Genomic DNA, 15804 nt, shown 5'->3' with positions numbered 1-15804 from the left:
TGTGTTATTTTATCTGGCAAAGCCCATACAGAAATTAATAATAGCTTTTCCATCTGCAAATAAAAGTAAGCTACTTAAAATTTTTGGCAGTGAACTGGCATTTTGTCATTTAATCATTTCACATCATTACACTGCAATATGCAATGTAATGATATGACACTCCTAAATGACAAACACTGGGTACCTCCTGCACTGGAAGAAATAATGTAATAGGAAGGAAATTATATACTTAAGGTTTCACTCCCACAAATTGGGATTAAGATACAGAATAGTTGCAAGGAGAAGAGAGAGAGTCTTGCCTACAGTTAATTGAGCTAACCCTTAAGCACACATCAACTATACATCTAGAAATACCCACCCACAGCTCAGTTCTGATAAGGGTCAAGGATCCTAAAGTCATGCCAAAGCACTCGTGAATTGAGGTGCTACAAGGGACAATACCCAACACTTCCCTGGGTCAGACCATGCATGAAGGAAAGCCAAAATATCCTTATCTCTCTGGCCCACTTGATTTTGAGGATATATTAACCTTTAAGTATTTTGGAGAAATGCCTCCAGAGATCATCTGCCAAAGCCTGATTTGATTGTCTGATGTGGTGACAAATAGGGTAAAGGCAGGTAAGAGTCCAAAGCCACAAGGCAACACTTTCAATTGCACATTGCAAGCAAGCCCTGGAGCATTTTCAAAGCACCTCCTAAATGTCTCAGGCCTTCAAGGATCTCCAAGATTGTAATAATTATTCTTTCCCACCATTTCTTGCTGTTATCAATTCAGCTCACATAAGAGGCCAGTGAGAAAGCAGCCTAAAAAAAATGTCACCGATGTGCTGACAGCCGCTCACCTGCTGCACATCCATCTCTGAGTGCCACTCCCCAGCTGTCCTCAAGCCCTGGGAGGTTCACAGCAAGGTGAAGGTACCACCACGATACCTCTTACAAAAATGGGGTTCATGGAATGCTAGGGGAAAAAAAAAAAAACACCGCCACAAATAATCTTTGAATTTACAATTGTATCTGTGCCAGGGAGATCTTTTCATCCTAACCAGGCGCTGCAAGCTCCAGCCTGTGGCTGTGGCTATTGGTGCCTGAGCACAGCAACCAAATTCCTGCAGACAGCAGAGGATCCTGGACAGGTGAAGGGCAGGCAGGGAAGTGTGCACAGTGGTACATTTGAGAGCTGGCTATGAAGCAGTCCTTGAGACTACTGCAATAAATACAACAGAGAGATCCAAAGGGGACATCTCAGATGCGGCTGATCCAGGCTTAGGTGCAAACAACTTTCTGCCTCTCTTTCCAGCTGCCTTCACCGTTCACAGCACTCCGTGTCTGTCAGAAGACTTGAGAAGCAGTGAGAGAGACAATAAAATTCTGAAGTGAAGAGCTCTTTAAATATTAGCTCAGCTGGTATTATCATACATTTTTCCAAGTTCAAACATGATAAAGTGATTTGAGAGTTTGCCAACTCCATATTCAGGGGAAACATGCAGAGAGGAGAAATGCTGATATCTTTGATGTAAGTTTTTCTTTTCTTTCTCTTTTTGTTTACTTTAAACAACATTCTCCTTAACTCATTTCAGAAGCTATCAGAAAATACTGGAAACTACACAACAGCTTTAGCAGCACAAAGTTGCAGGTGGCAAGATATTTATTTACCAAGAGAAGCTATCCATGAATGGACGAGATATCCCAAAGAAACGTTTATTTTCTTTGCCATTTTATTCACTGAAAAAACCCTACTGAATTTCTGCTATTCAATCATTTATTATGCAGTGGCTGAAGAGCTGGCTTTTACATTCTTCCCCACGTCAGTAAGAAACAATCCTTATAAACAAATTCCTGAAGCGACAGTGAACTTATGGCTCCCACTATTTAATAAGCAGCCCCAAACATCTCCCTCCCTCACAGTCACAGATGCATGCAGCAAAAAATGCAGCAAAAAGAAGGGGAAAAAAGGAGAAAAGAAAAAAGGAAGGATCTGGCATCTAGGGCACTTCAGAGGCGCCTTGACTTGGATGTGCACTCCCCAGTGCAGTCTGAGGTTCAGAGGGCCCAGAACTGTCTACCTTTTCCAGAAGTGAAACCACCACTGTAAAGGGGCCATGATAAGGTGTGCCTCAGCTCACAGGCAGCCCTTCTCACATGTGAATGGAGCACACTGCGCTATTTTGCACAGTTTATTCTAGCATACGTTGCAAGGCTGAATAACTGATCTGAAGACAAGGCGCTTCAGGTTGAGCCCAGGCCATTTCCATTCCACCTGCTTCCTGTGCCCTGTAAAGCCGGACAGCCTGCTGAAAAACTACATGAACGCACAACAGTTCAGAGGGATGCAATAATATAACTAAGTTTACTTAATTCTCTTTCAGAATACCATAGGAAAAAAAAAGCAATATTCATTACACTTGGCAAAAGCAAGAACGGTAAGCAGGAGGAGCCAAAGCAGTCTCAAATGCTTGCTTATTTCCTTGCCTTTTTTAAAGCTCTTTTTTTTTTTCTTCTTTTTTTTAAGTTTTTTTCCTTTTTTTTTTTTTTTTTCCTTAAATCCTTCTGCACTGGCATGTTCACTAAATGCAAAGACAGAAGGTAATTAAATTATATCTCATGACTCATTAGGAGAAAAAAGAAAAGTGGGAGCAAAAGCAATAGGTGGGTGGGGGTAAATTTACCACGTAATGATTTAAAATTTGGGACTCCAGCACACAGGGGAGAAAAGGGAAGGAATTCAGTCACTCCATCTGTGAAATTGTAGGATACTAAAAGCCTACTAAAATTATTTCATCACAGCATCATCAGACCATCCCAAGAAACCAGTTATAATATCTGATGGGGTCTCAGTTCTTTCCTGGCACCTTGAAGAATGGTCAAACTGAACAAAGGAAAAACAAAAAGCATCGAGGAAGGAAGGCAGACTAGTCTTAGAAAAACAAAAAAAACCCCACAAAACCATTGAGCTATGGCATAAAAATCCAAGGCCAAATTTTAGCCTCCAGCACTGACCATACAGCCCTATGCTTGCCGTTCATTGCCATCTGTAATGCCAACGTGGCCTCTTCCTGCTTGTCCTCACGAGACCAGAAATAAACCAGGAGTTATGTTTTAACATGCTCCTTCTATACTACTGAACAAAGGAGTCCACTACACTGTAAAGCAAATAGTATAAATAATTTAAAAAAGGGAAGTGAAATACATGGAAAGCCAGAAAATCTTCATTTCATCCACAGTCATTTCACACAAACTTCTCTCTTTAATAACCACTGTATTCTATAGTCATTAAAACTGTTTAGCTAGATCCTTTAATAAGATATTTTTCTTTTGGCTGTATCACAGCAAAGGATACTCTGCTTACCCTCTTCGAATTTTAAAATGTGGACTTAAAGACCCAAGAGAACAGAATAAATTTTCTGCTATTTTAAAGAATTAGAATGTGTTGGAGAAAGACAGTGCTTGGCTGGGAGCTGGTTTATTAAAAGGATGTTGTAGCTAGAGAGTGGAAAAAATAGGACAAGGCATCCAGTGGGAGCCATTGTTCTCCTTAGGGCAGGCAGCAGAACCAGCGATTCACTCTGGGAGGAAATGGTACATTCAGACTAGTGCAAGCAAACTGCAGGAGATAAAAACTCATCTATCCATCAAGTAGCAGATCCATCCTGCACAGCTGCATCTTCTTATTCAGCTGGTAGAACTGAAGCTCAGCACATCTTAGCAGCAAATTTGCCATCAAAAGGAAAGAACTGCTGACAACATCTGGGTGAGAGCAAGCAGAGGCTGCTGTTTTGCTCAGCACACCAGGCTTTTACACACGAAGCTTCTGAAGACAAAATACCAAAGATGTGGCAGAAAAAGGCCAGCTCTCTCCTGGTCCTTCCCACGGATGGGCTGAGAGAGGTTCACACACCATTGGCAATGGCCTGCACAAAACCATTACTCAGCTGAACGATTTCAAGTGCTCAGCCACAGTGCTCTTCTACCAACCCATAGGCAGCTTACTGGACTCAGCAGGAGGTAATAACCACGTATGCAACTCACCAAGCAATGGCAAAGCAGACAAAATCCACTCACAATTAGCCAGAATTTTGGAAGAATGCCTGAGTTCTGGGTGAAAACGTTGGAAAAAGTTGGCTTACAGCTATGTGATTTAGATAGAAACTCCTTTTCTATGAGATTTTTAATTTCATTACATAAACATCAAGACAATTGGGATAGCAAATGTCAAACAGATGAAAAGAAGGCTTTGTATAAAAATGTAGAAGGTTTAAGCGTGTTTTCCAGCTACAGATGTTCTTGTTAACTACAGCTACCCCAACTCTTTTAAAACTATCAGCCTAAACCCTTATTAATCTCAACTCAGACAATTCAGCTTTACTCCAAGGAAGTCCCCAGATGATGCTGCAGAGAACATCAACACTCACACACACCACACGGTGTGGGAATCCACTCAGGCAGCAATAGTAATAGTAAAGCAACTGCTTACAGCAGAAGTCTGCAAAGTGCTCGTTTTCCTGACTGGCACCATTTGTATTGCATTGCTTTCTTTAGATGAGATCAATACCAGCCCCCTAATTTAGAATCCACAATATAAAAGCACAATTTAAAGGGTGAGCTTCAAACAGTCAAAACGTTACTGTCCTGAGAATAGGGCATACGAGTCTCAATGACTTCTATAAAATAAGTCAGGGTTTCTGTTCACACCATGACTTCCAGAATATTGGTTTCTCTTATTATCTCACACTTGTAAGCATTTTGCACATTAAGTCACAGCAGATTAAATGCTATGATTCCTATGCTAGCACAGACAAACCCAAAATTACAAACCTCTCTATATATAAGCCCTCTGGCTAATGTAAGCATTTAGCTCTCGCAAACTTAATTAAAAGAAAAGAACAAGTAACCTCTTGAGCAGACAAATAGGGAGCAGAAGCCAGTGTCTGTGACCCTTCAGTCCAAGTGTCTTTGTTATTACAATACAAAATACATTAACTGCATTTTGGAAGTCCTAGCAATTTTCAGCTTTAATGCAACCCAAGTCTGCATCAGGTTCAGTCACAGCATAACCAGCACTGCAATTCTCTCCAATTTAATACCAATAATCCCACATAGGAAAGAAATCATAACTCTTAACTATTATTTGCAATGACATCCGCCTTTTAACTTTAAGCAGCGTTCTTTAAACATTTCTAAACTTTTCCTATTTCTTCCTTGTGCCTTGATATGAATTTGCCTATCACCGCAGGCTGTACACAAAGAGAGACACAGACACCGAGCACAAAGATATCAGGAAGTGGTTTTCCTAGCAACAGTAATCATCTGAGAGATCCCAGAACATCCTTCCTATTCATGCAGCATTTTGTGTTTTGAATAGTGCTGACAGGTGAAGTGGATTCATGGTATTTAATACAAAAAATATTGCTGTGGATGGGTATGGCACAAAAGCAAAAATATCCACACTATTCATGAACAGATGAATTCACTGTTTTCATAATGTTCCAGATTATTCACTAAGGCACAATTTCAAAAGCAAAGACTTTCACCTTCCCACAGAATGAATAATCCAGTGTGCTCTGCTGAAGCACAGTCACCAGGTGCTTTTCCAACAGTGATTCTGCATCTCCAAATCCCACTCACCCCATCTATCAATAACCGATTTTTTTCTACCCATCCAGCACTGGGATTTTCCATCTCATTCCTTAAGGACAAAGCGCATACCTGTCAGTGACTGCAGGGAGGCCTTTGCTCCAAACGATCCAGTCTTCATTCTACATGCCAGGCGCAGATAGCAAGGCTGAACTTGCCTTCCAGAAAGTCCTCTCTCCTGCAGGTGGGCTTTCACGTGCTGACCTCCTGTTCTGGTGGGAGCTGAGGGACACAGATGGGATGGACATCACCAGCAAGGTGATACAGCCATTCTGCAAAATAAATAAATAAATAAATAAATAAATGCATGAGAGACTCAGAATTCTTGCTGTTCTGCAGGGGCTGTCAGATCCCATGGAGCAAACTTGCTGCAACAATTGTGAGCCCACTCTCCAAAGCAATTCAGGGCCCCTCTCCCACACTTCAAGGCAGTCTAACAGCAATGAAGATTTTTTAGTTCCTTCAGTTTTTGCCCTCATTTTTTTCCAAAATTTAAGGGTTGATTTCTTATCTGTCATCTGTTGGAAACACAAAACATTACTTTTCTTCCTGGGGCACACCTCAGTCGTTCCCTCGCTTTCCCCTTCCTGCACTAAACATGCCTTCCAGAGAAGTCTCTCTGTGAACCCATGGATTCAACAGGAGCATCGCAGCCTCCCCACACCACCTTCTCAAGCAGTCACTGACTTATTATCTAGAATGCTCTAAATTTGGCTTTTTTTTTCCCCCCGAAGGTCTTTGAAGGTATTGTTACCATTCTCTTAAGAGAGTTCTCTGGTCTCTTCCAACACCTACCTACCTTTTATTCTGGCCTTAACTTTCTCTGCATTTTGAGTCTTTTAGTTGTCAATGTATTAAGCCATTTCCTTCCCTCCTACCTACACCTGTGTAATGGAAATGTCATCAAATCCTTGGCTACACGCGTGCTGGAGGATGGGACTCATTACCTGGACAATTTGTTACTGGTTCAGATTTTTATGCATTGAAAGTAATCAAAAAAATAAATTGAAAGGGATACATTCAGAACAGATGTGAACACGTATAACTAATGGAAGAGTCAGAGAAAATTAAATAGTGACAAACAGTGGTGTAAATTACAATGCCAGGTTTAGGCTGATTTTAAAGGGACACCAGCAAGTTGGCTTTCCTGGATGTGGCATTCAGAGAGCTCAGCTGAGCTGCAATTGAAATATGCAGGGTATGGATTGTAAGTGTGTGTGATAAGAGAAACTACTAATATGAAGCTGTAAGATAGCAGAAGATGATTCAGCTTCCTTTGCTCTCTAGAGCCTTTATGTTGAATACACTCTCTCCATTTGCCCTCTATCTGCTGTAGTCATTTAAATTGATGCAAAGCGGCGATAAAGTGCTACTGTTCCAGTAAAACTTGCATACTTGCTTTGTGCAACTGTTAATCCTCATGCATGACATGCTGCACGTCCTGGAGCATAATACAAAAAACACCGACTTCTGACTTCCTCTTGATAGACACGTGTCTGCTTTACCCTTTAAACAGTGTCTCCAGTTTCCGAATAAAGATTTTGAAAATGAATCCTATTAAAAGTTACACTAAAGTTCTCGAGTCACAAGTATCCTATAGCCTTCCAGAAACATCCATTGATATTTAAAAAACCCCAAATCCTTCATGGCTTCAGAAATGCCAAGGAAAGCAATGCTATATTCTAACCAAATCTGCTCCCTGCAACTTGCAAACAGCTTGAGTATCTATAACGAGCTAAAATAAATCTTTAGATTGAAGCACTAATTAACTTGAGTTGCTTGTCTCCGGTTACAAATCTGAGTTCCACAGCACTACCTGGTCTCCAGGAACTGTCCCATGGACTTACTTGTTTATTTTTATAAAGGTACCATTGAGTAGCTTCATTTTCAAGGACAAGACAGACAGATACAGACAGCCAAATTTGTTACTGCCCCACACATGCTCCTCTCCCATCCACCTGTGCTTGGCCTTAAAACAGTGAGGTAAAGGTGACTTCCAGCATTCAGGAATCAGAGCTCCACTGGAACTCCGAACAACCAAACCATCCAATGCTGCTTACTGAAATTATTAGCTACCACTTTGTTTACAAGCAGGAAACAACATTGTATACTGTACTTTTATGAGATTGAAGCTGATTTGAAACAATTTTCTAGCAATACCAGCAATAAAAGCTTACGGGAAAACCCTGCATTGTCCCCTCTGGCTACTGACACAGCACTGCTGATATACAAATCAAACCTGACGGCCCTGGTAACAGATCCTCCTGACACAGTGTCATTTAAACCAAGAGAAAAGCTACCTGTGCAAGAAAGAACCACCTTAATCCAAGTCGGGGGGCTACCGACAGAAGCTGGGAGCAGGAGGAGACAGAGCATCCACAGTGAAAAGGGCTCCGACCTTAATGTGCAAATCAGAAAGATTTAGGAGGGTGTGAAGAAAATAGAGACTGAAACACCACAGAACAGTAACAGGGTATTTCAGCACTCATTTAATTTAGTGTTCTTGAAGTTCCTGTGGTACTGGACTGGAACTTTGGTTATCTTACACAAGTTCTCAGCTTTGCCACAGATATTCTGCATCAGTCACCCAGGAAAGCGCCCTGTTCAGTTTCCCCATTCTCTTTGGGCAGTAAGTCCTACAGAACACCTCCACGCCTTAACTGCCATGTTAATGTGTCAAATTGAAGCTGGGTCACTCCAAAATCATTGGGGTTTCACTCCATAAATAGCCCGGGTCTCACTTAGCAATGGAACGCTGCCACACAGCATACTTTCACAAATCCTATTAGCTCCTGGAGGTCTAATGGAGCACAAATGACTAAGGGCAGCAATATGCATTCACGAGCCAACCTTGTCGAACAGAATGTATCTGTTAAATAGAAAGCAGCAGATTCTACTGCACACTACATCATCTTCCATTTTAGCAGGAGTCCACTTCCTCAGTAGATACAGCCCTGTCTCAAGTCCATCTACCTCATTACCTATGTGCAGAGCTTCAGAGAAATAAAAGGCTGATATTCCCAGCATAAAGCAAATGGAGAGAAAAAAAATCAGCTGTATGAACTTGGAAGCAAGCTCCACTGGCACCATTGCTTTCAGCAAGATGCTATCTGACATCTTTTGGCTGAACAAGTCCCTTTTGTGGGGAGGATTGTACAGCAAATATTTCTGAGTAGCATAATGTTTGTTGGATATTGCTCTGTTAGGGCAGCTTGTGTTTTCACTCTATTCTGCTTTTGTATGCGAGGGTGTGGAATTTGTTAATCTAAATAAAACTCAAAATAGACAGCATGGTTTAAAGAGCTGCTGACGCCTGGTGGGAAATTTTGAAAGAGTTCTCTGTTAAAAAGCAATCCTCTGCATGAGTTTATCTCCAAGCTTTGCTTCCCTCAGTCTGCTGCCAGGGAGGTTTCCAAGAACTGGATGTAGCTGTTTAATGGGAGCACTGCACTTTCGGTGCAACGTGAGCCATTAACTTTGCTTTTCAAGTGTTTATGTGTATTCTGCTACTGACCTGTCAGCACACGTACCTCTGCTTCAGAGAAGTGGACCGAGATAAAAGGATGAAAGTGTACCTGCATTCTGAATTGTGATTAGTTATTCCTCAAGCAGCACATGGATAGCTAATTAGTTTTGTTCTCAGAGACCATTTCTGTTCAAAACCCCACACCAAGTATCTGCTCTAGACACCTCTTCCTGACCTGCTGCCACCTCCCCAGAGTCCAGCAGAGCTGCACTGCTCCTTTTTGGAGGCTTGGGCATGCGTCACTTTCCCCTTGCACTGCTTACGGAGAAACAGGCTCAGCTTCCTTCTGCTGAGAGATGATTTCTCCTTTTGTGAATAGAGTTCGCTACCTCAATGGATGTTCAGCAACAAGAGTTCTTCCCTCATTACAATGATCTTTCGCCATACAGTCTTCTAATTTCAGGTTCATCTTTACCTGTTTATTTCTTCTTGTCACACAAATTCCCTCTTGCTTCAACCTTGCCTTCACGTGAAGGCAAACTGAAGTCTTATGCAATAGGTCTCCATAGAAATCAGTCTGTATGAATGGACAGGCACCCAGAACTGTCCCCTGTCCTCTGTAATAGGCATTAACTATGTGATAACCTTGTCTCCATTAAACTTAAAACAATCCCATTCTGGATATCTGATTTTAAGTAAAGATTTCGGTCTTTGAACAAACATCCAACCCAGTTTTCATCAGTTATCAAAACCTGAAAAAAGAAATTGCATGCACTTTCAAACCAACACTGGAAGACCTTCACCAGCATTCACAAGGAAGCTCATATCACAGCAGCTTGAGTTCTACAGAGACACTGACTTCTTTAGATAGTCAAGTGTGAGTTTAATTGAACTTTTCTAGTTCATCTAACTGTAAGACTCATTTTTTTTCCTCATTGTGACTTTTTTACAGAAAAAAAAAAGTGTTAACAAGTAATATTGTAATAAAGGGATCTGACTAGCATGAGAAATGGGTCCTATCAGACATTCAGGTAAGAGGCTCTTCATTTCAGGCATGCAGTGCTTGGGTAAGGCTGGGGGAAAATAAACTATCAAGAATTGCCAGAATCACTACAGGAAAGCCCACACTTTTGTGTCTGACCACTTGTCCTGATGTGGAGCTCAAAATAATGCTATGAAAACCACAGTGTGATTCATTTATTCATTAAAGGGTGAAAGCAAATGAGAGAACTGTAGAATTTTTTCTTTCTAAATTTGAATGCACCAACCCACACTCTGGCTCTTGGATGAACTGTAGATGCCGCTCCATCACTCATCCCCAGAGGAGACAGACCTACCAAGAATTATTTGGCAAGTATTAAAGATAAATCACAACACAGATCACTGCAGTCATGAACCCATTGTGAATGGACTTTTCTAATGTTTATTTCCAGCAGGCAGAGCTGAGAAGGAAAAAAGGATGAATGTAGGGAGAGGTGAGGATGCTTAAGGACAGGCATCTTTGTTGAGACTTGCACTTTTTATAGGCAGGCGAATGGACAAAGAGCACCTCTTGATAACACTGAGTGTCATGGTTTTACGGGTTTCCAGTGGTATTCCACATCATTTAAGGACAGATGTAAGACAGGGATATTTTGCTTTTGTTTACTTTTTAAAACAAGAAGGAAAGGCTGAGGCAGAAAATCTCACAGAAGTAGTTGGACTACTTTAGACTGTCATCCACAGGACAATCTGCTGAGTACACACACTGCTGATTTCACATCCATCTCCTTTTTCACACACTTCATCCTGGTCTACCTCAAAGCAGAGTCATGAGGATCCACAAGAAATCTGGTTCTGAGACCACTGCCATCTGAACGCTCCCCTATTTTCTCACCAGTGGAAATGATATTTAGCTCACCTGTATTAAGTGTGCACACAATTTCACTGCTGTCTGTGACACTGTGTGGTCTGAATGAAGGCTTTGGGGCCAATTTTCAACTCATTTACTCCTTTTTTATACTGCTGACAGTCAGCTGAGGCTAATGAACTACTAGACTCAAATCAGCGTGAGGGCAGACTCAGAGTCCAAAAATGTGAATTTTATAAACAGGTCTACATGAGAAGCAAACTCCGTCACTACGAAAGCCTGTCCTGCCACCCACCAGATCTCAATTCCTTTCAGCTCTTCAGTCATACACCTCATTGCCATCATAAAAACAGATCGAGAGCTCTCTGAAGCTGATTGCCAGAGCTGCCACTGTGAGAGCTTCCCTCAGTAGAAAGGATTAGAGTGTCCTGAAAACGTCAATCAGATATCAAAGATACATGAAGATTGAAAAAGAAAATGTACAATTTATAAAAATAAGTCTTTGGGAGATGCACATTACTCTGAAAAATGTAAGAGAAATGTCACCCAAACAAACACATACTCTGGTGTCCAACTTTAAATTGTCCACTGATAAAACTCTCAAACACTGTAACTAATACAGTAAATAAAACAGCTAAATCCTCACCATTATCCAATTTCCATTTACTATGACTAAGTGCCTCCTACAGCTGAGGCGCCTCAGCTGATATCAGCTCATATACCTCCCACTAACCAGGTGCCCTACATGTCAATGAAAAGACAGGGCTATTGGGACTGTCACAACCAAGGACATCCTGCTCTTCTTGTAACACGAATTGCATCAACCACCCAGCTAAGCCACCCCAGCAGTGCTTGCCTGTTGAGCTTTCTGTTGTTTGGGTTTTAATTCACTTTACTAAGATTGCTTTTCATTCACTTAGTGACAGGTAGTTATTTGTTTGCAGGGTTCCATTTGACATTTATTGTTAGTGTAAAACACTAATAATAATAATTAGTGCCTTTTTAGAGTTGTCTGAGGTTTTAGTGCTGGTGCATTGTTAATATAAAACATCCCAATTCTTTGCTGTGTATAGGATAGTATGATCGTATTTAAATATAACAAAGGGGCTCATTATACTGAGGCCAGATTGCAGTATCTTTGAGCCTCCTGTTAGCAAGCCAAAATCTAACATCTAAACTTGTCTGCAATGCTAATACCTTCAGGAAAGAGCAAAGTCTAGATATATATGCTATTTTAATTCACTCAAACTTTAACATCTAAAGTCAGTTTAATGAAAAGAGGTTGAGAATAAATTAATCCTACAATTATTCTGAGACCCTCAAAGTTACTTTGAGATACTCAAGGCACTCAGAACTTTCAAATGCAAGTACATCTCCATATAGAGTAATGGATCTCTCAAAACCTCCCCATAGTGACGACCCCTACCTACTCCGCCATGTCTCAGATCTGAGGTAATCATTTTCATATCATGACCAGTGAGGCTATGGACAATACTACTAGAGCATCTCATTACAGTGCCTTTGTATTACTGTTACGTACTCACATTAAGAATATTGCAGCACACACATTCCTTGATTGGTTGCTCTTCACCAAGCCACTTAATGACAGCAGCTGTCTCAGATTGCCACATCATGTCAATATGTTGCAATGGTTATTCACTCTGAAGGACAGATTTTATTCCAGAGAGCAAAATGAGAACTTTCCATACAGAGATGATCAGATACGTTTTTTAATATCACTAATCTTAAGGATACCTTACTATGAATTACACAACATTCCATGAGATAACATACAGACAGTGAAAATACGGGTAAGAGTATTAGCCAGGCATTTGCCAATCACAACTAACCTGCTCTGCTTTTATTCCTGTAGTTCAATTCTAATCAGAGTTGAAAGTTGGAGTCAGTTTTCATTTCTGCTAAGAAAACTCAGGGATGACCCCATCTCTGCACAGCTCTGCTTTTGGACAGATCTTTTTGCAGAGACGATTCAATAGTCAGCTCAGTGCCAGCTAACACTGCAGAACGTTAGGGTATACATATTGCAAAGCTGACTCTATTATCAGAGCTTCTTCCTAGACATATTTGAGATATCCTGAGTATGCTGCAAAATCTGCACAAGAAGCTGAAGCCTCCTGTTACTGCTATGACCACTACCAGCAGCGATGGGAAAAGTACTACTGTACATTGTAAGAAGAGACATGTGAAATAAGAATTTCAATGTTGAGCATTGCTAAAGCTTTTAGGCTTCCTACCTGAAAATGTGCCTGTGTGCAGTACTTGTTGCTGTACTGTCTCGACAGCCACATGAGAAGAGCTTTACCAGGAAGGGTCTCTTTCTAGAAATCTCTGCAGTGGAAGCACTAAATCAACACTTCTAAAAAAACAAAACAAAAACCAAAACAGCAACAGCAAGAAGAATCCACGCCAAGTATCTTGCTTAAAACAAGTTCAAAAGGAGAACAAAAAAAGGGTGAAATATGCTTGGATTATTGGACTAAAAATCATCTTGGTTTTATTTTATGAAAAGTTAAAAGGTCGATCTCTGCATCTCAACCTGTTGTGAAAACACTCACAGCTTAAAGGAGCATCAGTCATCTCTAATCTTGGCCGAGGAAAGGGGAGATTAAAATGATTTTCCATGCTTCTAGATGGCCATAGGAGTCAGACCTCAGCAAGAGCTACCATTACCCACTGCCCCAAATCCATCAAGTTGCTGCTGAGGACAAGGTCAAAATTCGTTACTGACAAGAAAGCTTGGGGAAAAACAAACAAACAGGAGAAGTTCTCCAACTCTGAGTTGAAAGTCTTTTGTTCCCGACGCTGGTACATTTTTGCATCTTAGGTTCTCATAGCATTATGAAATTAACAACCCATCTGACTAAGTTTGTATCCCCTGCCTTCCGTACGCAGCCCTATCTGACTTCACCTGATGGTGGGTGGGTTGGCCATCTGTTCAGGAAAAGAAATCCTGTGCTTTACCCAAGTTTCCTCCCTTTCCCCAACCTTCTTTCCCCCATTCAAGCTGTAAAAGAATTGTTCCTCAGCCTCCTGCCTGACCCGTGAGTGGTTTCCACCATCCCGCACACCTGATGTAACGTAAGAAGACGTGATTGATGCAGCCTGACCTGACATGTCACGACGCTGCTTGTCACATGTGGAATTCAGGAAGAAAAAATAAATAAGCAACCTTGACACGTTCATAATAACCAATGATTTTTCAACTCCTCATTATCTCTAAGTTAATTAGGCATTTACAACATAAATGTTTTCTCCAGAAAGAAATTAAGCTACCTGCTCAAGACAATGATGGCAGTTGGACTACGATCCTAAAAATCTTTACGTGTGCATCTTCCCCAAGAAGAAATTTGACAGAGCAAGGACTGAAGGCTCAAACTGCAGATTCGCCACTACCAAATGTGAAGTGTGTTGCACATTTCATCTCTCCTGTAAATTAGAGAATGAAAACAGCTTGCCATGCCTCTTGAGACGAGTAGGTACCTTCAACAGCAAAGTGCTAAAAGCTGAACCAGTACTGATGACTAGCTCTACACTTCCTTTAAGAGGATGCAGGACTCTCTTCCTCAAGGAATGTTTATTTTAAAAGGAAAGAAAACAGAGGGGAAAGTCAAGATTATGCACAGCTTCCCTGCAGTTCTAACGTACTGTGTATTACAAGGCAGCAGAGACCAACATTACCAATGCATATTTTATGGCTATTCTCTTAAAAATTTTTGCATGCATATTTACAAAAAAATTGTACAGGTCTTACAGCACCTCACAGGCAGTTTTAATAGTCATTGCACACTGGTTTTCACAGAACATGTTTTACCTGATTCTTCACTTAGAGTACTGGACTCAGAAGAAGCCTCATGAAACATCTTAGTTCTTAAGATAACACCTGGAGCTGCCTGCTCTGCTTCCTGCTGCTCACTGCTGATGCTACAGAGGCTTTGGGTGACTTCATTGGAAGTGGTATGAGACAGGCTGAGAGCAAGGCAGGACAGCTCTGTCTGTGGTTACTTCACACTACAAATCACCACACATGAGAAAGTGGAAATCTCTCTGTACGTTCATGAAAATGAGTTAAAATAATTTCACTTGGCATCCTTCTCAAATAGGATATTCCTTAAGCAGCCAAGTTGTCAGCAAACACTTTATAATGCCTAATCTTCAGGTAGCTCTTAAATCCTCCACAAACTACAAGACAGACAGAAGCACTCCTGAACTGTAACCGATTCTGGGAAAATCCATACCCCACCTCCAAGCAGTTTCAGCTCCTTGCTAAGGCAGTCTGGCAACTGTTCTCTTCAGGAACCCCTTCCTCCTCCAGGGTCTCCCAGCACTGCACGAAACAGGGTAAGCAGGTCCTCCTCAAAACCCTCCTGTCTGGGCCTCTCTTAAACTGTCCTTAATCTTTTTAACATTGATATGTCCATTACGACTTGGTTAAGGCATTTCCATCTCCACAGATGCAGTTGTGCTCTTTCTTCCTAGGAATGGCAGCCAGAAACAGCTACCTTCACTTTGGACTCGCACTAGAAAAGCTGTAAGAATTGGCTGAGAACTACTTAGTCTGCAGATGAAAAAAAGGACAAGGTTTAACGGAGGCTGAAGTCCTGCAACTATAAAATAACACAGTGGGAGGGTCCAGCAGCCACAGATTTTAGATTGGTGCTAGTCTGAAATGGCAGCTTTTACTTCAGAAAATAAACTAGATTAATTATTGCTGAAGATCGGGTTTGATTATTTGGCTTGATTATTTGATGATCATATCTGGTGCCTATTCCACAGCCCATTGCAGAGCATCGGGCTGCGGGGCCACAAAGAAAAGCAGCCCAGTGCTATGCCGTTAACT

The 15804-nt window shown here is 41.2% G+C and overlaps 1 long non-coding RNA gene across 3 annotated transcripts in view; it reads right to left on the bottom strand.

Moving 5' to 3' along the window:
* The window catches only part of LOC101751795, a 230344-nt gene that overhangs the window by 181854 nt on the left and 32686 nt on the right, over window positions 1-15804 (bottom strand). For all 3 annotated transcript variants that reach the window (XR_006931900.1, XR_001469592.4, XR_005841355.2), the window contains one exon: window positions 5704-5903. This is a non-coding gene — a long non-coding RNA (uncharacterized LOC101751795). The remainder of the gene's footprint in view (window positions 1-5703; window positions 5904-15804) is intronic.

This window comes from Gallus gallus, chromosome 20 (genome assembly GCF_016699485.2).
Source record: "Gallus gallus isolate bGalGal1 chromosome 20, bGalGal1.mat.broiler.GRCg7b, whole genome shotgun sequence".
In the NCBI taxonomy this organism is placed as follows: domain Eukaryota; kingdom Metazoa; phylum Chordata; class Aves; order Galliformes; family Phasianidae; genus Gallus; species Gallus gallus.
This window is presented reverse-complemented; position numbering and strand designations above follow the sequence as displayed.